Consider the following 27,975-nt stretch of genomic DNA (forward strand, 5'->3'; position numbering starts at 1 on the left):
TCTAAGCATTGTCTGAGCTCAGAAAAAAAAAGTTAAAAAATTAAAAAAATGTTGTCTAAAATAAAACATATGCAAATGTCTGTGTCCTGCTGGGTACAGCTACAAGTGAAAGAACTGAAACAAAGACAGAAACATTTCCATTCTTGGTGCAGAGTACGATATTGCACAATATTGTGGTGTAACCTGTTCATGGCAAGATAACTGTAAAAAAAACAAAAAAACAACACGAACAAGCAATTAATAATGCACTTTTTGACATAATATATACAACCACACACTTACAAACTGAATACTTTGGATTAATGAAGTGGTGGTTTAATAAGCACAAAACATCCTTGCAGTGGCTCTAGGGTCATTTATAATGTTATTTGCCCGCTCAAAGCACCGCTGGATAATGAATGGGCAATGACAGAGCTGTTGTGAAAACAAACACTTTTGATGCGGCTCGCCCTGATCAATGCACCGGAGCAGACCGCAGACTGATGATGCCCCGCAGATGGGCCAGTGTGATTGTTTTTATGCCCCTTGTTTATATTCAGTAAATGGATAAAACTGTCATCCATTTATTGGCCTGTCTGAAAAATGTATTTGTCTGCTTATTTATGACCGTAATTTTTGGTTAGATCACCTCCCTCCAGTCAGATCGATTCAGAAATGGCGTTCTGAACACGAGTGAGACTAAAGTCCAAACGTCTCCACCATTTGTTTGGTGGTTTCAAATGGTATTGCACGCATTGGTAATACCTGAAACACCAACAAACACTGTGACGCGGTGAGAAGTTTGTGTGTTCAGTAAATAATCTTTTATTGGTCTGTGGGCGAGACACCTTCAAAATCTTGACAATAAACAGAGACCGTGCACGTCTACAGCTCGGTTGCACCTGCCGGTCAACTGTAACAAGCTCGGTTCAAAATCCTAAAGAACTGCTTGGAAGACAGCAAAGGCTGGGCATTAAAATAATTTAGCACTACATAGGCATCATCTTGAAAACTGATTTCAATAGACAATGATGCTAAGCTAACTACATGTAGGGCCTTATGAAATCAGTATTTTTCCCCCAAAATGTTTTTTTAACATTTTGATGTTAAACATGTTATTGCATTATTAGCAAATGTATTAACCTATGCTAGTCCATATCACAATTTGATGAACTACTTTTGATGAATGCATCCATAATTTGTCCAATTCCCATTATACAGTACATTTTTATGACTGGATTCTGCGTGGAAAACACAGATGTACTCCAATCATAAAAATGTACTGTATAAATCACAGAATATTCATGTATAGTGCCCTTAGTTTAAGGATAAAAATGTATAGTACCCAAAAATTAAATGTAAATTATTACCATGTAACCGTTTTTGATTGTTTGTTTATTTGATTTTATTCATAAAAAGAACCCTAAAAAACCGCTCCGTTTTTAATATTAATAAGCCGTCAAATCAGCATATTAAAATGGTATCTGCAATTTCATGCTACCTTATGGAACAGCTTGTGCAGTGCAGACTGTTGAGGACAACACAAGGTTAAAAAAAAACAGGAAAGATGGATGCATCTAGATACGTCCTGAAAAGTCTGAACTATTTTTAACTAGACTTCACATAAAAAAAACATTAAAAAAACCCCCAGCATGAATTACAAAGTAACATGCCAAGACAACAGTATGCATCCAAGAGGATTTTAGAATGCAAAAGTCTAAAAACGCAAAGCTAAACAGCTAAAAGTAAAAATTTTATAATCTGAAAAAATAAAATACAAAATGCTGAACAACCAGTCAACCATGTATTGATAAACTATATATAAATACATGTAAAAAAAAATAAATAAAAAAAAAATATTGAAAATCTCAAGAAGTAGTCAATCCAGGAGAAATAAGTAAAGGCTTTCTGGAAAGCACATTAGCATGCATCTAAATCACAGCTACCACAACATCTCACACGTGTGTATTAGTGGATGTGTGATGTAATACACTGGGAAACGAAGAATAGAAACAAAAGACCCTTTCCTCATCCAGCTCCTAAGATGCCAAAGAGCGTCACGTGGCCATTGTCCCAGAGCTCCCCAGTTTCCACTGAAGGAGGGAAATCCATGCCAGTCCCATCCGCTTGGGGCCATCCTGCTCCCTATAGGCCCTTATGGGGCTACAAATGGTCCGTATGTGTGTGTGTGTCAGAGGGGGTGGGAATGGATAGACAAAGAGGCCAGTGTGAGTGTGGTTCTGGTTGTGTGGACAGCAATGCCACTGTTTACCATCATTTAGGTCAAAACAATTACAGCTGAACCAACCAATCACACACACACACACACACACACAGAGAGTTAGAGCCTCTACCGCCCTGGGCCTCCATCAGCACCGCAAAACCCTTCATTCAAACAGAAGGGAGGCAGCAAACACAGACAAAATATAATAGCGTTCGCATGGGCCCACTGCACTGTTAGGCTGAATATGATTGGCATCAAACAGAGGCGTTAACAGCCTAGTCCACTTCCAGCTTCAATCATTTTGGCTTCTCTTAAAATTACAGCTCTGAAAGTTGGACAAAGAGCAGTGTCAGATTTTAGAAGCTCAGCAGAAGCGGCAGTAATGACCTCCTAATCAGGCCGTTGAGTTCGTCTATAATTCAGGGTTTGTTGGTTCTTTGTTCTTAGCCTGCGGTCTGTCTTGGCTAGCTTGGGCTGCACCCTCCAGTCTGGTCTGGTCTGGTAGGACAGGCTGCTCAGATGGTGTTATGTTTAAATATTCCAATTGATTTTCCTACAGGTTTTTATGCTGGCTGGCTTTCTCCAGTTTCGTTTGTCAGTATTTCCTTACATGACCACTCCGGAGGAAGTGATGTCAAAACTACAGGAATATAATGCCATGACCACATGTATCAAATATAATAACGGCACTGGTATACTATTTTTATTTGGTTTTCTTTTTTTGGTGATCCAGATATGCACTGGGGGAAAGGAGAGAGAGGAAGGAAAAAAACAAAAAAAAAAAAAACAAAAAAAAAACACAAATAATAGCAAATTTCACAAATAATTATAAGAAAGCAAAACAAAAAAAGAACTAAACTAAGACCAAAAGATGACAGACATTAACCCTTCCCTTTTGTGGCCAGACAACATAAGTTTGGTGTTTTATCCTGTAACAGTTAAGGTTAGATGTGGGTGGGGAGGAAGCAGGTTCTAGATCAGGCAATAAGGGAACAAAAGGTCTGAGCAGAAAGCATTTCCTTCAAATGCCATAAGAACAGAGAACGAGAGAGATACCGCCTCAAACAGACCCAGGATGCAGGAGGTCAAAACAATGGAAACATTTCCAAAGACAGAATACAATTGCACATTCCCCCAAATTCGGTTTTATTTTTCTCCAAATTCCTTTTTTCCCCCCCTGTTTTTATTTCTTAAGACTTGAAATATGCTTTTTGATTAATAAAATGTGTCTAATTTATTAAAATCATGAAACATTTTTTACATCAATTTAAGTTCACGTTGATGGCCCTATGAAATTTATTTTTTTCTCAGCATTTTTGTTTATTGTTACCAAACTGTGTTTTAGAATGTCTAATTAGGTGAATACAAACAACTTAAATTATACAATTGTGTCTTAAAGTAGTCTTATGATTCCCACGCACACTTGTGTGTGTAGCAAACAAACTGCACGCCTGCGCCATTAACACAAACCTGCAGAATTCATATTTAAATCGACTTTTGCGTATTAATATTTATGGATCCATACCGCAATTTAAGTGTACATGACCCACTTTTGATTAGTTCGTTAAAAAACATTTTTTTACAAATTCTGTGAATTCCGTTTTTCTGAGTGGATCCCGTGATACCGTCCGCGTCTTCCATATCATATATATGGCGTAATAATAAGCATCATCCATAAATGTTAAATCAATGTTAACAGGAAAAAAAGTTAGCTCATTTTTCAAGCACTCAGAGGGCCCACAAGAGAGAGACAGAGATGAAAACACGTTTCCGTCTCAAGACTTGTTTACTAAGAATACAGCTTGCACTGCGGGATGGAGACGTCAGAGAGAAATAAAGACGAGTCGACTGCAAATAAAAAAAAAAGAGAGACTGGCAAACCAAATGTGTTCTTTAAATAAACATTAAAATAGATTCTGGTCTCTCGTTGACTCATGTTCCTTCCTTTACGTCGAAATCGCGGTTAATGAAATCAACAAGAGAAGATTTTTAGGTTTTATTGCCAAGAAAAGAAATGGCGCACCTCTAGCAAACAGCGAAACTGGTCTGTTAATACATCTGAAGACAAGAAGTCAGTCTGCCTTCACAGACTTCAAGACAGAGCTACCACGTCTGAAAGTTAAATAATGACCTACTCGTTTAAAAGCATGACGGTCATTCTCATGACCTGTGACCGTGTGTCCACTCGCCGCACACACACTTCTGAAACCTACATCACATGCGCCATTAGCAATCAATCGAAACAACGAGGGATAAACACTGCAAAAAAAAAAAAAAAGAAATGAAAATTCTGATCTCCAGCTGCAACATCTGCATCCACTGCCAGCTCATGAGATGTTTAATTAGGGAAGCACAGTGTTGTCTAATGACTCTAACAGGTCCATTGAGAGGCATGTTGATATAAATAAAGTGCTTGGTTAGAGGTTATGCATGGAGTAATATCTATTAAACACCTGCCTTCGGGGCCCTTGTGAATAAGAGAGTGAGTTTGTGTGTTTGGCTGGCCAGAGTATGACTCTGGTCTCATTAATCTCTGCAGACAGCAGAAGGACAGAGCATTGTGTGTGTGTGTGTGTGTGTGTAAGTGTGAGAGTCTCAAAGCAAGCAAGCAGCAGCCCAGAGGCCTTGAAGTCTCCTGGCAGACGGCTGATCTCCCCTGAGCTCTCTAGTCTAACTCATCTAAAAGAAACCCTCTCAACACGTACAAAAACACATCAGATGCATCAAAAAGCTTTATATCCCTCAGCGTGGAGCAATACTCACAGACAACGGGTTTTATCACATACGAACACACGCTGTTCTCCTCCCAGTATCGGTTCCTTTAGGCTCATGCATACATCCAAATTGTTCACAAGCCAATTCAAGCATAATGCAAAAATAAAAAAAAACACTAAGTGCTTCCTCGACTTCTCAACTATGGCACGTGGCAAGCGTTAGCCTAACCAACCTCAAAACTTCCAATGGTTTTTGTTTGTTTTTTGTTTTGTCATGTATACGCATACAAGCAGTATAGAACATGTAAAATTTCAGACATGACATTCTATTTAAAAAAACATTAATCCACATCGATCCAGTCATAGTTGCAGTTAATATTGCGATATTTTAAGACTTGTATTGTAGTCATAAAAATGGAATTTACTGTATATAGTAGAGATGAGCAGATGAGCTCAAATATCACCCAAATACACTGCATCAAATAAATTATCCACCCACCCACAATTAATTAGCATGCATTTTTTTATTACCCAACCTGCGGATTATCTGCAGCATACACATAATACACAATTGCCATCAGACATCGCCAGTATATTGCGTCATACAAATTTTTAATGAATAGGTAAAAAGTGCATCAGTACACAAATCTAAACGCTTTAATAATGAAATGAATAAAATTACTACATTATTTACCATAAAAATGTAAATACACAACAGTATTTCTGAAAAAAATCAAATAATAATAATACAATAATAATACATTTGGTATTTATGTTACATATTCTGTTAAATGAACGTTTATGGCATTAAGTGTAATGCGTGTTACCATGATGGTCAAAGCTAAAAAAAAATTGTTTACAGTGTAACTTATTAAAATGAAAACGCACTAGTTCAAACGTAGCATGAGACAGGGGGAAAAAAGGGAATTTTATAGGGAATTTGGGAAAAAAAAATACAGATTTCATAGGGTTAGGGGTATAATCCACTACAGATAAATCCGTCCATGAATTATATGAAAAGAAAAACTAATGTTCAGTCACTTTATATGCCGTTTGATCAGACGGTCTGCTCTGGCTACTGGACTAGCCTCAGCTTCAGCCCTCATCTGCTTGGCATCCGTGCTGTTTGTGCCGATCGATGCGTAAATGACAGTAAAAGGTTGGAGACTGCATCCCATGCACCGGCTGAGGGGTCAGACAGAGTTGACGCTGATAGTTAAAAAGTGTCAGACCTGTACAAAAAGAACAACTTTAGGTCTGCTGGCTGAGTATGCAGTGATTTCCAAAAGTCATTCTAAAAAAAAAAAAAATCACGTGACTTTTCAAAACCAGTCCATCCAATTACCATCAAGACTCTCTCTTCTCTCAGTTTTATAGTCCAGCGATGAATGAGCGTAGATAAATGCGGATGCGTGGGGGGCAGTCTATAAGCGTTCAGCACAATCTTCCTGCAGATCTGACTAAACAGAACCGGGCGATTGGCCAGTTTGAGAGAGAGTGTGCATTTATTCAAGAGAGAGAGAAAGAGAACAGTGTGCGCACGCCTGATGTTTTAAGCATCTAAAAATCAATTAGCCGTGTGAACCGAGGTGACGATTTCTTCTAGCTGACGCACGCATCAAAAAGGCCGCTCTGATTAACTCTGCGAAAAGGAAATCCTCTTTAATTCCACAGCTGCAAGAGAGGACAAACGAACAAAAGCATGTGACCGTCCAGAGACTATACAATGAACTATACACACATATACAATAGAATAAACCACACGGAGACAAACATAGGCAGCCAGACATTTGCATGAGTCAAGAAAGGCATGAACGGGGGAAAAAAACGCGCTTAAGATGCTTCCGGGTACTTAAGCTGCCATTGTTTTAAAGAAGGAAACCCGACATCCACTTCACAACAGAAAGATGCTGACACAAAAGATTACATTTGAAAACCTGCACAGCTGGACTTCCTTCTGTAGACAAGAGTATTCTGCTAAAGAGATACAATACAGCAAAACTAATCACAAAAAAATTGAACTGCAAATTGTGCAATTCACAAAACCTTTTAAGTCGCAAATACCAAAAAAAAAAAAAGTATTTTCTTTAAGCTACATTAGTACTACTACTAATAATAAAATTAAATGAAACCAATAATGAATAAAACATGCATTGCATTTATAAAAAAAAGTGACAGTAATTTTTTAAATAAACCAAATAAATGGATCCTAAAAAAAAGGTATCACACAAAAGGTTCAAAACCTTTCCAGAGCACCAAATGAGCATAATTACCAGAATTATTTCTGGAGGATTCTGAAAATCAAGCGACGCTGAAAACTCTAGAGCTACAGTTATTAATACGCTGTATTCTAGAATCCATGGTGTTTCCCAGATTTTAGTACGTCATGAACAGAGCTCGCCTCAGTCTTGGATTGGGCCACCAGAGGCTCCAATAAAAGCACGACGAATGTATTATGCATACCTCCATTAGTGAGCCGGCTTCCTGAACACACGCAAATAAATTATGGATACTGTCGACAAAGCGTAAGTAAGAAAAGAAGAAATGCGAGAGAGAGAGAGAGAGAAGGGAGAGAGGAAGAAAGAAAGTGACTGCTTTTCCATCCTCTTAATCCCGCAGGTACTCAGGGACATCCTTCTGAGTTCTTATTTGATCTGCACTTGCATGTCTAAGGCTAGGCAAGAGGAGCACCGATCAATTTTTTTCTGGATTCAGAAAATTAGGAAATTGATTTGATCAGACATGATCAAAAATAAATCTCTCAACTTGTTTTCTTTTATTTATTTTAAAAGACTAATTTAGCATAAACCTACTTTCATTAATTCCAGCTTCTATTAGATTTTGCCACATTCGTGAAGCATCCAGCACTTTGAACTCTCACAGCCCCGTGTTTGATTCCCGCTCTAGGCAGAGAGAAGCGCTTAATAAAGCAAAGCCACTACCCCATGCCAGGCAATGCATTACTAAAATATCATTATCGCTTTGCGGGGTGGGGAGGGGGCACAGATATGCCCTTCAACAACGAACAGCGGACGGTTCAATCATTATTTTCCCTAAAAGTGTTTGAGCTCAGATATAGGCAGAAGTGCTAAATTTTTTAAATAAAAAGGACACCACAGATGGAGACTTAAGCCAAGAAGAGATACAAGGACAATTCTACGCTAAAAGTGTAACACGCCAGACTCTGCTATTGTGCCATTTTGGCAGAGGCGCAGAAGAAAGCATCCGAGGCAGTGTGTTGACAGATGCCCGTTCATACACACGCTTACACGACGGATGGCACACACACACACACACACACACACACACAAGCGTTGTGCTTGATAATTAATTTTGGCTGAAAGGCCTTCTATCAAAGGAAGAAGTCTGTCTGGCGCTCCAGGTTGCCTTGAAGCCCGACGAGAAGAAAGAAGAGAAAGACTCCAGACAGCCACACACAAACCAAACTGCCCTTAATGATCCGGATCACAGCCAACTTCATTCTAAAGTGACATTCAACTGAACCTGTCCCAAAGCCAACCTGGGAGCTTTCATCATATCAAGCTACACCCGCCAAATGACCCCCGATCATGTTCTAACCGTGGTGGAGGAGAAATTAGTCACTGCAGCCTCCTACCTCTGGCCTGATTTTACACTAACTCAATGCGCTGATACACTGATAAGCCAATCAAACTTTTATGTTATTGCCAATAACTGATCAATAGCAGTAAAAACAAAAATCCATATTTACCAGTTAATTTAGGCACTGCAACATTAGTCTATATAAATAAAACAATGAAAATCAATCCAGTATCAATCAGTGTATATCCATATCAGTAAATTAATCAATCTGTAATATTGGCCAATGACCAATATAATACATAATTCATATTAAAAGACCTAAAAAAAAAATCCATACTAAAAATCCTTGTCTATATTATTAAAGAGACATGTTAAAATATTGAAGAGATTTTTAATGAATTCACCTCCACTTTAAACTCCCTTTAGGCTGAATCCAAATGGATAAAAATATGCACAGGATTTGTAGAAAAGCACCAACGCTGCTCTTTTACATCTGAAACAGGGTGCAAACAGAGGTGAAAATATCTGCTTTTCATCTCTTCAAATGAAATCGGAGTTCAAAAGAAATCTGCGGCGCAGGTCTGACACTCTCCAGACCCCGAGCTCAGGCTGAGACTCGTCAAGAGGTTAGATGCAGATGGATGGTGGCCAGTCCTTTACAAGGCCTGGGCACTGTAGGGGAAAGCATTCAATTCCCCGAAGACAAACTGTCATACAATTATAACAACCCGAAGGCCAAATCCTGGCAAACTTTTTTTTACGATTTCATTTCATCTTCTACATATTCAGATAAAAAGAATGCATCAACCTGAGTTTATACCGTTTCTCTGACAAAGCAGCAACATTTTTTTCCTACACATGCAAATTTGACGGCAATTAAAAAGGGTGCTAATAACACCTTTATCCGCGGTCACATGTGATTATTAACACCCCTTCCATTCTTCCATTCAGGTTAGCAGCTTTAGAAACAGGTGGTATTTTGAACCAGGCAGCATTGGTGGTAACATGACACTGATGTGTGGAAGCAGGAAGATGGATTAAAGCCTAATAAAAGATAATGAGAGCAAGGTTAAGGCTTGTTTCTGAGAAAATTGATATTTTTTCTCATTTAAAGGTGAGATTATCTCTAAAGTCTTGTCTGGTCTACCTTTATCAGCAGCAATGAGTGACACCGAGCATTTATATAAGCCTAAAATTGGCATTGCTGGGCAGAAGATGTTAACGTGCTGTATTTCTATAAAAAATAAAGCAGTTAAGGCTGTCATTCCAAAACAAAAAAATAAGATCAATGTTTCGTTTTTACAAATGTAGATCAAAAGTGATTAATATCAGGAATCGGTGTTCCGGACATGAATGCAAACTAGAAGATCTTGTGACTGATTTCCCTGCAATATTACAAGTGAATCACGTGCGTTTCAAAATATTTGCACGCTGCATTTCATTTCCTCAATGAAAAAGACTGACTTTGTGAAATCACTTTGAAGTAATAATAATCAACTTTTTCCTATGCAACGCTGTGAAGTCCAACATTGAGCCGCAGTCGATCTACTTCCGAATAAATGAATTGCTTTTTTTGCGGCAAACTGCTGCATATAATTAAAACATAAATTTTTAAACGGAAAATAACTAGCCTGCTAAAATCAAATATTGATACTTAGTGAAATATCACAACACGGCTAAATCAATTTTATCCTCTCACATCTAATATCATAAGTTAGGATTGTAAATCAACCTAAAACTCATTAACTAATGCAATTTATCCTACAGCCGACGTCAACAACTTAATTCCTTTAGTCTTTTGTACTTATATTAACCGTCTTCAAGTAACCAAGGCTTCTCCGGTGCGCTACAATGACAGTTTATTACAAACATATAAATTACCATTCATAGTTTCAAGCGTGGAGCTTAATTTGTATTCTACCGATGTTACAAATCAGTCACTGCTTACGTAGTCCATCACCCGCTTACCAATTATCAGCGTCAGCCACTGAAACATCCGTATCAGTCCACCACAAGTCACTCGCTACAATTTGAGACACCCCTCTTTGCAATGCAACTATGAGCAATTTAAAAACTCCAGCACCTGTTATCTGCCTCGGGTTTAAACTGCCAGCTCGAGCTAAGCATTTCAGCGATGCTTTTGAAAGCATTCTGCCCGGCAAGCCACGTTAATGGCTCCTGCGTCACGCTGCAGATTGAAAAGCAACGATTTGGGAACAGGCCAGCCCTCTCTCTGGGGTCTATGCTCGATGGGAACCGGGAGCTTAGAGAAGAAACGTTGGTATCTTGAATAGCATCGAGCATACTTCACGAAAAAGCCTAATTTGCCACGTCCCCTGATGCACAAGCAAGTTTTTGGCCTACAGGGACAAATGTGCTGTGACAAACGAGCGGTCAATATTTCTTGATTGTTCCTGTCATTCAAGTTTTAATTTCCTTGGTGAGATTGGTAAACGGGTATTGATGCTTTGCAGGTTTTGGGTCAGAGGGAATTCCCCGAAAGAAAACATGTCTGACCACAGGAAGTTCAGTCCCATTTGCACTGCCATATTAACCTCACTCAGCCAAATTCAGAAAAAAAAAATCAACAGGAAATGTAAAGAGAACAGTTGGAAAGAGGTGTGGTCAGAGTAAAAATATTTATACAAGGGCTAAAGGTCTTGCGCCAGACCGACAGTGTTCATTTATTTCTTGCGGCACTGTTAAAGCATCATTTCATTTATTAACTACGAATTACAGACTTAGCTTGGGCTCAGATACCCCGCCTCCCTTTCTAAAACATTAAAAGTATAGCTAAAAGGGCCGTGATATTTCATGTAAGTTGTGACCAGGTATAACCTTTGGGCAACCCTGCAGTGACAGCCAACAGAAAGACCTAACCTCCTTCCAGCCCCGTTCAGAAACCAAGAGCACTGACAGATCAGGACCATTATCCATCAATGGACCCCTCAGGCCATCAAGGGAGAGAGATAAGATGCCCCTGAAGAATAGGTATATTACATCCATCTCAGATTAGCGCTGCTTCTGAGAAACCTGATGTAGACCAGAGAGAGACATCTAGCAAGCTGTGTCTGGCGGAGATTTGAAAAGCTACAAATGGGAATAAAAATTTTCTTAGTTGTCCTGAGAGCCAAAGCCGGGCTGCAGCTTCATGTAGTCACTGTGGGGAGCAACGGGAGGATGAGAATACATTCGTCAGTTGGTACATCAGTACTTTATTAATTTTTTTATTAACATCAAATGGTGGCTATAGTAATATAGGCTATAGAAACTATTTATTCAAACATAAATTGATAATGAATGTGTTATATAGTCCATAATATATTCAGCAAAATGCTCCTTTCTAGAGTTCATTCTTCTAGTTGAGCCAAATTTTTTTTTACCCATTATTTTGAGGTAAAATGTTATGTAACACGACGATGTTTACACACCGTCATCTTTCCGCGGGTGAATCTTTCCACTGAAATCTGAGACTTTTTTTTCATATCGAAAACTAATGAAGCGCAAAGCTTATTTATTTGATGCCGCAATGCAAAAATGTTCTGTTCATTATCTGAAAACAGACCCGACTAATCAATTCCTGAGATTTAAGAATCAAAGCTGTTTAGTAAAAAATGAGCCATAATATAGCCCTGTTACACAGCCTGCAGGGCTGCTTATTTCAAAACCAAATCAACTCTTATCTGCGCCTGAGCACATGCAGTACTGCAATTATACATTTAATTATCCAGTTATCCAAGAGTTGAGGTGTTCTCTTTACTTTATGAGGCCCTAAAAAAAAAAAAAAAAGACCCAGAAGAAGCTGGGTGCATTTTGCTCTTTGTGATTGTTGACACCTCTAACAATACAGACAAGGACACTCTGAGCACTTTAACACTGCGTAGTTCAAAAAAAAAAAAAAACACAACAAATAGACTTTTAAGCCAAAACATATATTCTGCAGCACATGCACCCTGACTGTGGAAAATCTTCACTCACCGAAACCCTTCTTACCGCTTTGAAACAAAACAACACAACTGACCTCAGATCAGCAAGGGGAGCGTGTAGCAGCACCTGCCGAATGGTTTAGTGGAGAGGCCTAACAAGTACGCGCAAGGAATACGGAGCGATTGCCCCCCACTGCGCTAACAGAGATGGCACTGTTTGAGACAACCTTCCCCTGAACCTCACGCAGCCCCTCAACCCCGCTACCGCCGTCTTTTCTTCCAGTTTCTTTTGTTTATTCAATTTCCTTTCGAGGACTCTCTCTCAAACGCGGCCTACGACTGCCACAGTTTGGAGCGCTGAGAAATAAGGCAGACGAAAGCAAGCAAATCCTGTTAAAAAGAAGCACGGCTGTACACTACGTCACAAAACGGGCTATTAATAATGCAAAGAATGCGTCTGGGAAGGATTGTTTGGTCTTGTTTCTAGCGCAGTAAAATAACAGCTTGCGAGAAAAGGCTCACGTAGGTTCAAAAACCCCGAACGCAACACTGCTTGAAGTCTGAAACAGTTTCACCTCGCTGAATGTGCAAACAGCTGGCCGTAGTCAACACTTTCATGAATGGCTGTATTATCGTGAACTCCCTTATTCCCAGCAGTCCATGCTTTGCACTTCAATTTTCTGCCTTTCTCCCGCTCTCTTTCAACCGCCTAAAAAGGCCTGTTTGCTCTAAAACAAACGTCACCGCAGTCTCACGGAAACAAACACCGCAGCTAGGCCTAGCTAGCCCTTCCTGATCCCATGTGTGAAGAAAAACAATTACGGTGCGTTTTAATGTGTGCGTCAACAGTTGAAATGTAGTTACTGCAATTTTACAAATTCGTCTATAATGAATTCGGTAAGTCTTGTCTGACTGTGGACAAGTGGCATGATAAAAAACGGTGCAAAAACATAGACTGTGTTTAAAACACAGTATTAATAGAGAGTAAGGCAGTTAATAAAAAAAAAAAGATTTAGAATTTGATTTCGTTCTCCGATTATGAAACCACAATAAATCAAGATAAAATGATTGTGCCCCATTCCACCACTTTTCTAGGGGTACGCTTTCGTTCCTCTATAAAAGTGCATTTTTACCTGCAAATCAGTAAAATCGTGTGACCTGTGATGTGCTCAGAGAAGGAAGCAGACTTCATCTTTAAACTAATGTATGCATGCTTATTATTATGCTTATAATAAATGAACAAACAGTTGAGAATGAAAATGAATGTGTAACGATAAATTGGTTCCTGGCAGCAACACAATATTTGAAGTTTGTTTCATTTATACCTTTTTATTTTATTGCCAGTTTATTTTAAATATTTGAGGACTTTTTGTTTGTTGCCAATTGTGATTATGATTTTTGTCATATTTGAGCAGTCCTACAATACAGTCCTAGTTGTAAAATCCCATTTTCTTGAGAAAGATGCCCTGCGTGTGAAACATAATATGTTAGAATGAGTCAACATTACAGATAAGTTCTCAGAGTCTCAGTCTTTGGCGGTTACTGCAGCGAAAGATTGCTATCGCCGTCCTCTTTAGTTGTGAAAACACAACTGCGTGCTTTAGTCTGAGGGCACAACAAACAGAGGGACGGATACGGTCATTTACCACTCGTAAGGTAAATCTCTGACGTGACAGAAGCGTGAAGAAGGACACTGAACTTGTTGAGCAACAAATAAATTTGAGTGACTTTGCATAAGAAACTCTGACATGGGTTGGTGACCGTTCACATAGGAAGAGGATAGGGTGTGTTCCAACGTGCCCATCTGTGAGATTCAATCTGCCACTCTGCTAAGTGGCGCTGAAGGGAAGTTGAGGTTTTGAGTCAAAAGAACAGCCAAGGCGTCATCAGTGCAAAAAAACGTGCTTAAAATGACTGTGACTTGCAAAGAAGCGTCTTAAAATTGCAAAGGTTGCATAGGTTACTCTTAAAATTTAAATTCTGGCTCTTTTACGGTTCCTTTTTTTACTGATCTCACAAGATGATATGTTGAAGAACCATCTCCTTTTGTCCAAACAATTACAGTCAACGGGGTCCGAAACACCATTGGAGCAGTGTTAATGTAATGCAGAACTGGTCTAATTGAAAGTGAATGACAGAATATTCATTTTTGTGCGAACTGTCCCTTTCAAGAGACAAGACGGCAAATCTTATGCTGCTGCGATTGAACGCTACTTAAAGAGGAAGAAGTATTTCAAATTCGAGGAAGAGAAGAAAGGGAAGGGTGCAATATGCAAGCTCTGGTACTTGCTTCAAAAACCTCTCTGGCGGAGTCCACAGGAAATTGGCATCAGTGACAAAAGACTCCTTTGCATTGTCTTCTCTCCTCATGAGGGTCAGCAACAGACATCGATAACCTTTAGAGAGTCACACACTGTGACCAGCAAAGCGCTTTTAAATGCCACCCACTCCGTCTCCGCGCAGCCTCTCTCAACACATTTTATTCATTCATTTGGACGAAACAAGCTAACAAACTCAATGAAGGGAAGGCAATTTCCAGAATTCCCTGTAGTAGATAAATCATGCGGAGTGCAAGAAAAAAGAAGAAGTGCAAAACAAAAACAACGCTGCTTTTTACATCTTTAATTACATCAGTGAGAAGTCACTTTGGCCCGAGCCTAATGAAGTGTAAAATTATGTCACAGCACGGCAGCCGTAAAAGTGCTTGGATGAGCATGAAGACTTAAAAACACGCTAAACAAAAACAAATATAACTAATGGTGGATTTTTTAAACTCGCTTTCTCTTTAAGTTAATAGTTTTAATGGTCTTTTGCTGACCATCCTCTTCCATTCTGTACAAATGTAATACGTTGCCAAACCGAAGCACTTCCGGTCAACAAGTGCAACACTGATTTATACAGAGCCAAAACTCCAGTCTTTCACATTTCATTACCGCTTTTCAGGATGATGGATGGTGTCATGATTTTGCAATACAGTTTGCGGTATATTCTGCTAGTTTTCCCATCAGGCACAGCGTTTGTTCGGTGTTTGCTGCAGACTCTTAATATATAATAAATTACAACGTGTTTGAAAAGTAGAAGACAAATCCCCTCGGTGTATAAACTAAAAGAAACAACCGTCTTCCCAACAGAGAGGGGAAAATACTGCGCATGTGGTTTGCTGTCTGTTATTCATTCATCACAGCCGATGCTTGCGGAGAGCTATTTGCTTTGGATCACTTCTAGGGTGAAACCGTGTCACTATCCAAACATACTTCCTGCCTAACAGGAAGCTTGCGTGAGGGTTCCGCCCCAAACCTTCCTGTTCTGGATGCCAGCTAGCGTTGCACAAAATATCCGCCCTATATTGGTGTTTTCACAGCACTATAAACGCAGACAATGCTAAACACAGCTATCGTACCTCGTTGAAACAAGTTTTAATCACCCCTGACTCAACAGTAAACTTGAGCATGGGTCATCATGTGCATAAAAAGGAAAAAAATCATTCAAGTAAGTCAGTTTTGGTAAACTCGCTTCAGAGAAGCAACTGCCTCAGGCGCAGACCTTTATTCAACCCCCCCAAAAAAACGAGCAACCTGAGAAGGCCTGACTGAAGGACAAATGTGTAGACAGACATTCGACTTTCCATTGTTTCAAGGAGTTTAAAGCAAGGCGCCCGGTTTTCTGTGACTCGTATAAACAAGGCAATGCTGAAAATTAAACATTCTGCTCAGCTCTAAGAATGCTTAAAACGCTAGAGGGAAATGCACATTTATTGCTTTGTCCCAGTCTTTCTTGCATCAGGACGTTTAAGAAAGTTTTACGATCGTTTGGAGTTTAAAAAAATAAATAAATAAAAAAAATACAAAAATTAATTAAAATCGATCGATTGATAATTAGCACTTCGAGGCTGAAGATGTATGCATGTAACATCACAAAAACTACATCACAATTGTCAGGAAATGTTGTCGTGCCACTGTCTCTGTGACCCAAGAGACAGAGAAAACGACTACAGCAGAATTCAGCTGCTATGCTGCTTCCCATTAACATCCTGAAGAATTCACCGTATAAATTACAGAAGATAATGACTTTGCCAGCTGATGTTTAAAAAAGGCCCCCCAAAAAACTAAGCCTTGAATCAGAGGCACGTTTTATTAGCATAAGTTTTCAGCTGCTAATTAATTTCATTTAATGGTTCTGGAAGGCTCTTCAAGGCGGCTTTCCTGTAGCCGTATCCATGGTTACAAAAGCTAGGGCAAGGAAAACTCATTTTAGGAGGGAGTCGGTTGAGGTGTGTGTGTGTGTGTGTGTGTGTGTGTGTGTGTGTGTGTGTGTGTGTGTGGCAGACAGGAATTCCAGTCTTCAAAGGGAAAGACTAAAAGGAGCTTAAAGGGAAAAAGAACATCACTAACCTTAGAGTCATTCCAGTTGTACAAGGGTATCAACCAAATGCAGGAACAACCGTGATAAATATGTTTACAAGAAAAAAAAAAAAATTGTAATAAACTAAAACTCTATTCATTCAAAACATTCCAGTCCACTTTCAGCAACCTTGGATGGGTTTTCCCATATAGAAAAAAAAAAACTCAAAGACATTATACCTATCTAAACCACTTTAAAAGAAGCAAGAGTACTAGAAATTACTAAAGAGTACTAAACATTTCTTTTTAAAATCGAGCCAAAAATTCTGCTAATTAAAAGTACAAGTAAACTGAAATAATGCAAAAGAATGGCTTAAAAAAAGCGACGTACCATTGAATAACAAGAACTAAGTTATCAATGCAAATAAATTACTCTTTGGAGAAAAACAATGGGATGTTTACTTCCAGAAGCCCACTCCTACCTATTACTACAGTGGTAGTGAGCTTTAATCTGAGCAGTTGATTGTCGTTTCTGAAATTTGTACGTGTGAGAAATGAATGGGGCACCGGGTCATGTTAATGGCACACACAGTGTCTCATGTGCATGCAGTCGGAATCAAGACACTTTAACCTCGAATAGCTCAGGTTTCCAGCGCCCGTGCGGACTATAAAATAGGTCTTTTATTCTAGACAGCCTCGACAAGCTTTCCCGAAGCTCAACTCTTACGTGCTTTGTGTAATCACATGGTTTCTTGCCCTTGCTCCCCGTTTCCTGCATTTCTTTCTTGTTTAAAGAACCTTTGCACTCGAGGCTTGGGATTCAATGGATGCAAGATTGTGAAGAAATAAGCGCTGCTTTTTTTTTTGGTGGATTTCATTAAAGGGACAGTTCACCCGAAAACGTAAAGCTTTCCTAATTTGTTCTTTATTGCTAAAGCGCATGACAACAGCACTGTTATTTTCCACGATGTTATTTTTTTCACTTACTGTAAAGCACGTAACCGTATAATTGTGGCATCAGAGAGTGTGACGCGTTATTCGTCACCCGTTGCAAAACACTGAAATCACAGCACTTAGAAAACCCGCGTAAGTATACGGTTTTTCATCTTTTTCCCTTCTCACCACTTTCTTCTCTTTCTCACGCGCTTCTCGCTGCCCTAGAGCTCTCACAATCAGGTAGCTGTGTATCCTGTCATTATTGATCTCCGTGTCCCATCTCCTGCTACTGGAGTGGTGTGAACACAGCTGCCAAGCTAATGATTAGCCCAGCAGTGGAGGAACAGCTCAGACACGGACTGGTCAAAGGTACAGCAGAATTGTGTCGCACTATTCTTAAGAAAACCTTTGCGAACACAACGCCATAACAATAATAATAATACCGTCATGTGTGGCAGACCATCAGATCACTAGAACTGAAGAGCATAAACATCAAAATGTTAAGGTCGGGGAGTCACAGTGGAGTTGAGATGATTGTAAAGACTTGAGGGGAAAGCTCTCTGCTGAATTACCTTTCACTCACTTTCTCTCTCATTATGTGGGTGGATCTTTGAGGGCTGCAGCCATACTTCTCTCTCTCTGAGGGTTTTCACAGTCCGCTCACGTTATGCTGCCCCACAAAGAGTCTTTCTGTGGCAGGGCACAAAACTACAGGCCTGCGGAGCGCGACATAATTACAAATCAGAAAGCCCTCAGTACTGCGGGCCAGCCCCAGCTGCATTCTGCACCCTTTCCAACCCCAAACACGCTCTCCCGAATGGATGAAATCCCTCCTATTTTCTCTTTTACGACACACTTTCTCCTCCCAGTAAAAAGCAGGTCTCCCTATCTTTTTAAATCGTGCATAAAGGACTTCAGGGTTCAGTTGGGCCGAACGCACACCACACGTTTTAACTCTTGGTTGTTTTGCTTTGATCGGACCAGAGCCCCCTACAGGTCTCTTTAAAATTGGACCATTTGCCTTGAAACTAACGCACTTGGAAAGCACTAATATTAAAATTCTGTACTATTTTGTCAAAAATAATTTGAGAAAATATTGAAATGAAAATTTGATGACAATTAGATACGCCAAAAATGTTAAAAGAAAATGTGGGGTTAAGATTTGCTAAAGTTACATATAGATTTTTTATATTACAACTATATATGTATTTTTCATGTTTTAAATTATATATTTAAAAGTGCTATTTTAATGTCTAATTCTCAGTGTTAACAAAACATTAGCCACAAATTTTTGCTGTTTATTAATAGTATAAAGCTTGTAAATAAATGTGCTTTGAAAGCACTAATAAACTGACAATGTTAATAAACAGCAAAATGTTGATGAATGATAAAAACGTACAACAGTATCAACTGAGAACTACTAAATTACATTTGTTTTTAAAGATTACGCTAATCTAAGGCAAAATCATCACAGCTTAATATCAACTATATACCGATATACCGACACAAATAAAACCAATTGTCTTGAACCAATCTCTGACATCAAATGTCTGCACAAAATGCTCTAATTTGAATAAACTATTACAAAAAAAACCCTACTGAAATCCCTCCATTATGTCACCTCAAACGTTCTCATTTGCGCAATTCATTCCCCTGCCTGAGTCGCTAAGTACTTAGGAAGTGCAATCTTTATCATCCTTCCTCATGCGTTCCTGTCTAATCAAACATGGAGGGATTTTCTCTTCATTGAGATGAAGGTCTTACTTAATCCATCTTCTAATCGTCCTCTCGGCGGCGGGCTGATGACAGCCGCAGTTGTCCGAGATAAGAGGGCACGGATTCAGGCAGCTGTGGCACCGTATACGCGCATCATCCGCCACCTACACACATACTGAAAAAACAATCAAACCAATGAGTTAAGAACGGACTGTCAAGAGTTTGTCACAGCGTGAGTCAGACTGCTATTTCTTTTGCCATACGTCTTGGATGAAAGCAGGAAGTTGAAAGCAGGAAGTGGTGTAACTCTGAAACAAATAAGGTCTCTGCTGCAACTATACTGTGTTAAATGTTTTGGATTACCCGTATTGGAAAAAAAAAAAAAAAAAAAAAAAAAAACGTCGATGAAGAGGCTCTCAACGGTCTCAGAGAGCTGGTGAAGAGGCCTGAGGCGATGCTGCAAGTCAGCACTTCAAAGGGTGCTTCCCCGACTAAAATGATTGCTAGTTTCCTCCTGTCCCGGGTTAATAGAGTATGCAATGCGTGGCAAGAACAGGGTTGACAGGTTAAATGTGGACAAAGCTAACTTTATTCCAGCAAGCTCATGTACCTGAACGCAGCGGATCAGTGGTGTAGACTTCATTACACAATGAATGCTTGATTAAACCTGCTTGGGCACCGTAGTGTTTGTTACAGCAGCATTCAAACGCATTTGAAAGCTCTTTTTAAATGGATTCAATAAGTCTTTCAATCAGACCTCCACACTCACAGGTCTGAATCATGACAGCTTTATTATCATAATCAAGCATGAATTTTAAATTCTACCATATAATTAAAGTAAATTATGCAAGCAACAACAGCAACTAAAATTACACGTATACTAAGGAAAATATGAATGATGCTTGCTTTACAAACTTTTCACATAAAAACTTTATATAAAAAGTTAATTGAGAATAATAACCTTAAACTTATTTTATTTCAGCCAAAAAAAAAAAATTTTAATTTAGTTTTAGTTCAACATTATAATACCGTGCAAATTTACATTTTTATTTATTTTTAAATAAAAGAAAGAAACTAATTCAATGACTAGTTGACATGAAACTTAGTACTATAGAAAAGCAATAAAGATTTACGTTTAAATGTTTTCAGCTTATTTTCATTTAAAAATATGACATTAAGTTGCTACAAACAGTGATATAAACATCAAGTGAATAATTAGGAAATTTTAAAACTAAAATAACAAAATTAAATCTTTAAAATTAAATGAAAAGGGAAATTTTAAATTACATTACTTAATAGCAAAGCTGTAATATAATCTCCATGCTACAAAAATTAAACTGTTACAGTGCTAGGTTGGTTGATTACTGGTCCGTGTCAAAAAAAGCCCACACTCAGGTTTCTATGACATTTGATTGCCTAGATATGACTCAGGTCGCTCCTGCCATGTACATCTATGTGACCGTTTCACTGGTTCAATCCCTTTTTAGAAAAGCAATTGCAAGCCATATATGTAATTTGAGTTTGGGTTATGCAATACTTCAATTTGGACAAATTACAACCCCAAGTATGTATAATAATAGCCGGAGTTAGCAAACACCACTAATTAATGACCAAAAGGGTCAGAGTGTTTACAGCCAATGACCGGCTCAGATCAGTATCTGATAATCACATGTGGGAAAGTCCAGAAAAGCTCAAGACGCACACGCACACACACACACACACACACACACACACACACACACACACACACAAAACATCCCCCTGCTTTTCTTCACAGAAGAACGGACAGAAAGATTCAACATTCGCAGCACATCGCGGCACCTGTGAACAACTCTACAGGGCATTCCGGGCTCCATGCCCTGCCCGCTCTACCTTATCAGCCGTAGAGACGCAGGACTGCAAGCTTTTATGCACGGTTTCCTGAAGCTCATCTAATCCTGCAGAACGGATCTACGCGAGCGCTACGTCAGCAGAGCCAAGGGTGATAATCAAAGTTATAATTACAGACGTGTCAGAAACGACCTCGATCTCGGCATACTGTCATTAACACGCTCACGCGCTTTCATTCGGCGTGTGCGTCGAGATATACGAAAATCATGTTGGAAGTGAAAAGTTTTGCACATGCAAAAAAAGATGCACATGACAGTAATAAACGTACAAGCACTTCCTCTTCTCGTCTGCTTGCAAACTTACACCATAGCATACAGAGCAATCACATCTGACTGAGCGAGGCTGCCTTTAAAGGAACGACAGCAGGTCATCTAAATAAGCTCGAACTCAAAAAAAAAAGCCATTTTTTAAAACACCGTTCCATGAGCCGGACAAAAAGTGAGAGCGATCGAAACTGATATTGCAGTTTCAATCTTATTTGTAGACACACACCAAGTCTCTCTCCAGCACTTGGCCAACTTTCGAGCAAAACGGCATGGTTAACCATGAAATTTACATGAAAAGCTTTATTAAAGTAGCTGCCGATATCTAGCTCTCTTACGTAAATATCACTTCCCTGCAAAACACAGACAGGGTTGATCTGAACAGCATGACACAGTCTAAATATGATTTGGACTTCCGGTCTGTTGTACAGCTTACCACTTTCTGTTCGATGCTGAAATGAAATTGTGTAAAGCCTTCAGTCGTGTCATCTGAGCGGATGTGCTCCCTGCGCTAATGGACATGTGATGTGCTTGAACGCTGAAAGAAGGGAGAAGTGATCTCAACTTCAGAACATCAACAAGAAAACCAACTTCCTGATACCATTAACGCTTTCATTTAAAATCGGAGAAATACACATAAGGACCGACGTGCTAATAAACCAATGCTTTGGTTTAAACAAAATGATTAATCGTATACAGCAGTAGTGCACTCTTCAACTGACATACGGATCTAATTGAACGGCAAAGCTAGTGATAGATGCTGAGGTGGATTCTCCATAATGGCTTTTTTTTACTGAAAAGTCGGCCACTTAAAAAGGAAGCGCTTCACAATTTGCCCCAGAATGAGTGTGAAACGTTCAACAGGATGGGTGTGTTAGTTTCCTGTACCGAATGAACAAAGGGATAGCACCAACCTCAGTCTCTAGCGCTAGCTGAGATGAGCCAAAAGAGGAAGTGCTTTGGGGGGTGGGGGGATAGGAAACTACATCATTTTTACAGCACCAAAACATCAGATTTTTAAAACGAGTCGAGAGACAGCAAACGGCTTCGTGGTTGAGAATGCTATAAAGATTCTATATACAGCTGCTGGTTTTTGTTCCACCTCCAGGGATCTGGCTAAATATAACAAATGGTAGCCATGTCACCAAAAATAACAAATTTAGAAGTCAGGGCTACGGTTAGCGGCCATTACGTGGCCGAGCTTGAGCTCCGGACTCTCTGTGATAATTAAAATCAATGTGACTTGAACAGCTGAATTGACTAAATGAGGGGAAAAGGGCCAAGCACAAGTTGCGCCTGTTGAGCAGCCATTAAATCAAAAGTGAAAGGACGACATTATACCAATTAGGGCTGAACATCAGCTATGAGGACAGGACTGAATGCGTAAAAGAAATCGGGCGCAGCGTGGCCACTTGGACCTGGAAATCAAATCTCGCCACAATGCTAATCCAAAGGCAGGCGTGTGTATTCGTGATCAGCTAGCTGTTGAAGCCTAGTGTTGTTATTCTGGTCGTATTTAGAACCACAAATTAAAGAGATAGACAGAATAGGAAGTAGTCACTAAATGACTAAATGACTAACCCCAACCAGTCAGAAATGAGCGAGAGCTTTCATTTAAGCGTTTTCCCTAATGAACGTCTTGCTTTTGTGCATTACTCTGCAAGCACAGGCGCAAAGATTAGCGGGCCAGTGCAGGCGAGCAATGGGCTGAAAAGGAAATGGGAGTTTCAGTGTTTTTCATTTACACTCCCTCCACCCAGCACCTCTGAGACCGAGCTGGCTGATCTTTCTTCTCCCAAACGACTAGCACCATCTCTTCGTGCCCCGCAGTCCCGAGAACAAAGACCTGCCAGTGCAGCATCACCTCGCCGTCTCACTCTCTTGTTAACTGTCAAGGAGAGAGTCTAGTTTAACGAACTCGTCGCTTACAGAACAGGGAGAAATCTGTGGCTAATTACAAACTGTGATAAACAGAGCAGTTCTTAACAAGCGACTGAGGCAATGCTGCTGGCGGCACATTATGAAAATTGGCAAAAAAGGCAAATATCAAATGATCTCTTACTGTGCCATTCTAATCCAGGAAAAGTGATGAGAGATCTGACCATTTGATACAATCTCTAGTATTAGATTAACTTTGGGAGTTCAATTGAATTAAAATTTGTTCCTTCAATAAACTGAAAAATGTGGACGTCAATCAGTCTTGTGATTTTATATAATGTGACCCTGGAGACATAAGTAGCACGGGTATATTTCCAACAATAAATGATCCATTATCCATTTTTTATTCCAAAAATCAGAAGAATAATAAGTTAAAATAAATCATATTCCATGAAGACATTTCGTATATTTTCTGCAGTAAATAACAAAAATACTTTTTGATTCGTAATATGCATTGCTAAGGACTTTAGGACCCAAAATTGCTTGAAATGAACATTATGACATTTGCGACCAATTATACATCTGTACTACAATCCAAAACGATTTCATTCAAAAGTATGTACAAATAAATGTTACCAGAAAAAAATTACACAAACAAAATATACTTATATATATATACACACACACACACACACACACATACATACACTTATACACACACACACACATGCACATATGATGCATAAAATATTTATACTCAAGATCAAGAATCAGCCGTGTTCATGCTTCCATAAAGATTACATTTGCTTTAGCCTACGGAGATATCTTGTCAACATCACAATACACAAATGGAGAGGCTTCTACCCATAAAGCACACATGTGGCCCACTTTAGTTACGCCCATTCTAACCCCAACCTTCAATGAATAAAAGAAGCTAAATGCATAAAATGAAATGCAATCCGACTGCCATTTCCTGAGATAAAACATTCAAAAGTAAACCCACTATAGAGGTGACCTTTCACCTTCCTGATGACATAAGAGGTTATGAACTTCTATTCAATGCATTTCAGCAACCTCTGGCAAAAAAAAAAAAAGCTAGATAAAGCCATTTTTCACCCACAATGCCTTTCTCAGTCATTGCAGTTTACAATAGCTGCATGGTGCTGGTCCTTATGGAACAGATTGAAGTAAACAAAGTGTTCTTGCGCTTACTCTCTCCTCACAGCCGAAGCGAGGCGGTTCAGTGAAGCGTACAGACGCTCAGCGATGCACTCACGCAGACGTCCGTTACAGAACGGTAGGCTCATGTTGGACCATTTAAAAACATACACAACATGTTCTCTCTCATACAAGCTCCAACATTCTGCATTCAAAGGAAAAGTACAATATGCTGCACAATCATCTGCTATGTTTCATGTCAGCAAATTGGCAATATGCTAGCCTGAACAATGTCAAAACCACCTAACCTTACACAAACAGGTTGCTGGGCCAGTGTCCGTGATCTCTCCCCACCTCGCACATCTATGCCAACGTTCTCATTGCTCTTACAGCCGTGTGGCAGAGCGCGGTTTTCCCACTTAGAGATGAGCAGACCAAAGCGAGAGACAGCGAGCAAACTCTGGTCCTGGTGTGAAATGGAGCCAGATGGACATTACTATCTAGCAAGACCAGTTTCCACTTCTCAAACCCTGTAAGACAAGCTTCTAAAGAGCAACAGTGATTTCCAAACATAGACTTTACCTTGGCAGGCCATGGTTCCCAGACCTTCTACCATCAGTCGAAAGCCTGGCTATGCATGATTAGATAAAGTAACTCTTTCTTGTGTAATCTGGGATTTGAAAGCACCCAAAGACATGCAATGACCACGTTTTACGAAATGAGGCTGACCCCAGCTGTTTATTTGCCACCAGCTTTGTTTTTACTAATTTGTCATCTCACTTCGGTAAACTCAAATTGAGGGGACTAATTATTAAAACGAGGGAATGCATTAATAAAATATGGATCTTTTTATTAATTGGGAACAAAGTGTATTTTTCTACCAGTCATGTCTGGTATTCGTAGCAGTGTGAGAATAAGGAAGGGAGAACCACACCACAGGTTTTAAAAAAAAGAAAGAAAAACCTCGCAAAACTTCACTTGATGCTAAAAATCCCAATAGCAGCCCGGCTTAACAATAAGGTTTGTGCAGAGTCCTGGGGCCAGTGTGAAAGATGCTAAGAGTCAGAACAGATTAATTTTATTAATATTAAGGCAAGAAAACGCAAATAACAACTGCATTAAGTGCTTTAATATAAAATAAATAAATAAATAAAAAACCTTCTTGGAGAGTATCCTTGAAAACAGTTGGATGTGTATCACTATATCATACCAAAGCATTGTGTCTACCTTGCTGCTGTCTATGCCTTTATTGTTAATCAAAAAAAAATAATCACTGCTTGACTATTGTTGCTTTAACAACAATTAATATCTCGCTTATTTGAATGCAAGATAACATAAGGTCAAAAACAACTACTGGACCAGTATTAAAAAAATAACTAAAAAAAACGCTCTGAGCAGTCAACAATGAAACAAAATGTAGAGCTAAAACAAAGATTCAAGCATGTTCTCCGTTCCAGTTGGTCATTGATGCCTTGGGCATAAAGTAAGTAGTGAGAGTGAGGGAGTAGCTAAAAGACGCAGCAGTAGCACAAGAAGGTGGAGATCAAGAAGCATAGCTGCAAGTGTCCCAATGTCAAAGAGAGGCAATATATGAAAGAGCGAGGAGAGCTCTACCATTTAAATGCTGTAAAATCAATGCATATTTGTCAGACTCCAAGCATCGCTTGTTTGTTACATATTTTAGACCATTTGTATGGCAGGGGGTAATAGGACCACTCAGCTACCAATGCGCACTGGAGCAGATAGCAAGGCTTTTCAAGAGCCTGCTTTTCTCTAGAATTCAATATCAATTTCACACAATGGCTTCGATCAACATCGATTTATTATTATATTGCTATAACCCCATAAATGCTAGAAATGGAAATTCTGTCATTGTTTACACACACACACACTTACATAACTTGTATTCACATCCATTCAAATAAACCAGGTCGAGACCTACAGCAGGTTTGACGTCAATGATTCTGCACTCTTACTTGTCCATTCCAATTTAACATCAAGTTTAACATTAACTAAAGCTTAAAATTAAATTAAGCAAATAAATTTACAAGTAAAAACTATTTTCAAGTCACTGATGTCAAGCTGCCACAATATTTAAATGGAATCAAATGCAAATGAGATTTAAGAGCGGTGGCAGAAAAGTAAGACTTTCAGTAAATACATTTAATTTCAGCCTGATATTCATACAACAACATCATGACTTCAAAAGGTTTTGTAATATAGCATTTTGCTTTTAGAAGACCCATTCATTTAAAACATCTGGCATTCTTAAAAAAATAAGTTAATGCTTAAAAAAATCCCATGAAGCACTTTTTGATTTGCCTACAGAGAAAATAGTGGTTATTCATTTTGCACTTGCGCTTTTTACTAAACACTAGCTAGAGGTTTCAGTAATTTAGTGGCTGAGATTAATCAAATTTAAAGAAAAGAAAGAACTATTTAAAGCTGACTTACTGATTAATTCATTCATGCACAGGTGCCGAGTAAAAAAAACTGAGGAAAAGCCCCTTTAATTAACATCATTATTGAATCTTAAAGACACCCAAAACTATTCAAGGTTCCTCACAAGTTGTCAAAATATATTTAGCTACCAAACAGATCACTTAAATAGTTTAACCAGGCATGAAGTCACTGTATATAGAATACGTTAAACAAAACCCGTGACCTCCAGTGAGCAACTTTTAAGAATCCAAAAGACTTTCTAAGTAAGTCTTACACTCCACTGCCCCACAGTTAATGTTGAATAAGTTAAGCAATGAGCTAGTCCTCTTTGACCACAATGGATGCTTTTGACCTATTGACAAGTTACAAAAAGGTTTATTTTGAAAGCAAAAAATAATGCAATACCAGATGTACGTGTGAGAATAAAACCCTTCTGGAGCAAAGGGGACTCGTTGAGTGTTCTGACCTTGCTTTAAGGAAACGGTTGAGAACAACGTGACGGATCATTGAGCTCGACTGACCTAAACCTTTTGAGGACAGATGCAGTTTGATTTCATCAATCTGAAATGCACTGCTCATCAGAGCATGCGAACCGGCAAGAAGGGCATTATAAGGCCATTTTTCACATTAGCTTAATGATCAACCTCCAAACACGAAATTAACAAGAACAGTTAGGAAAAGTTTGCCAAATTCTGTAAACTATTTGTCTTGGATCTCATTTTAATCTAGTGATTCGATCTAGACGTGTTCCTTTTAAGCCTTTGGCAGATAGGGTGACCAGAGACCAGGATAAAATGCATGAAAACTACATGGCTAGGCATGCATGCGCGTACTTGCACAAATAGGCCCAAGAGATTTTTTTATGCAAAATGTTATTTTATCACCTGCCGTCTGACAAAGTGATTGTATTACGTTTATTCAAACAAAATGACTCCATAATAGATAAAA

General features: G+C 39.1%; 1 protein-coding gene across 2 annotated transcripts in view; it reads right to left on the reverse strand.

Annotated features, from left to right (window-relative positions):
* Positions 1–27,975, reverse strand: part of gnai2a (guanine nucleotide binding protein (G protein), alpha inhibiting activity polypeptide 2a) — a 50,865-nt gene that overhangs the window by 18,299 nt on the left and 4,591 nt on the right. The window contains exon 2 of one of the 2 annotated variants that reach the window (XM_043252182.1): positions 19,445–19,571. The exons of the other annotated variant lie outside the window; for it this stretch is intronic. The gene's annotated coding sequence lies outside the window, so the exon portion shown is untranslated. The remainder of the gene's footprint in view (positions 1–19,444; positions 19,572–27,975) is intronic. 2 annotated transcript variants of the gene reach the window in all.

Source organism: Puntigrus tetrazona, chromosome 11 (assembly GCF_018831695.1).
Source record: "Puntigrus tetrazona isolate hp1 chromosome 11, ASM1883169v1, whole genome shotgun sequence".
Taxonomy (NCBI): domain Eukaryota; kingdom Metazoa; phylum Chordata; class Actinopteri; order Cypriniformes; family Cyprinidae; genus Puntigrus; species Puntigrus tetrazona.